The following is a 247-nucleotide window of genomic DNA, read 5'->3' on the forward strand; positions in this document are numbered from 1 at the left end:
GCTATCGGTAGCAGAAGCAGCAGCGGCTGCAGCAGCATTGATGGAACAAAGAGACAACGATCAGCAGCAGCAGCAGCAGCAGCAAGTTGTTTGTTTGTTGCTGCAGAAGCTGCTGTCTCTTTGGTGTCTCCTCGAGGACTCTCCGCCTCCTCCGTCTCTTAAACACAGCAAGTCTGCAGACATATCATATCCCAAGCAGCAGCAGCAGCAGCAGCAGCAGCAGCAGCAGCAGCAGCAGCAGCAGCAG

Source organism: Eimeria tenella, genomic scaffold (genome assembly GCF_000499545.2).
Source record: "Eimeria tenella Houghton genomic scaffold, Eth_scaff2642, whole genome shotgun sequence".
In the NCBI taxonomy this organism is placed as follows: domain Eukaryota; phylum Apicomplexa; class Conoidasida; order Eucoccidiorida; family Eimeriidae; genus Eimeria; species Eimeria tenella.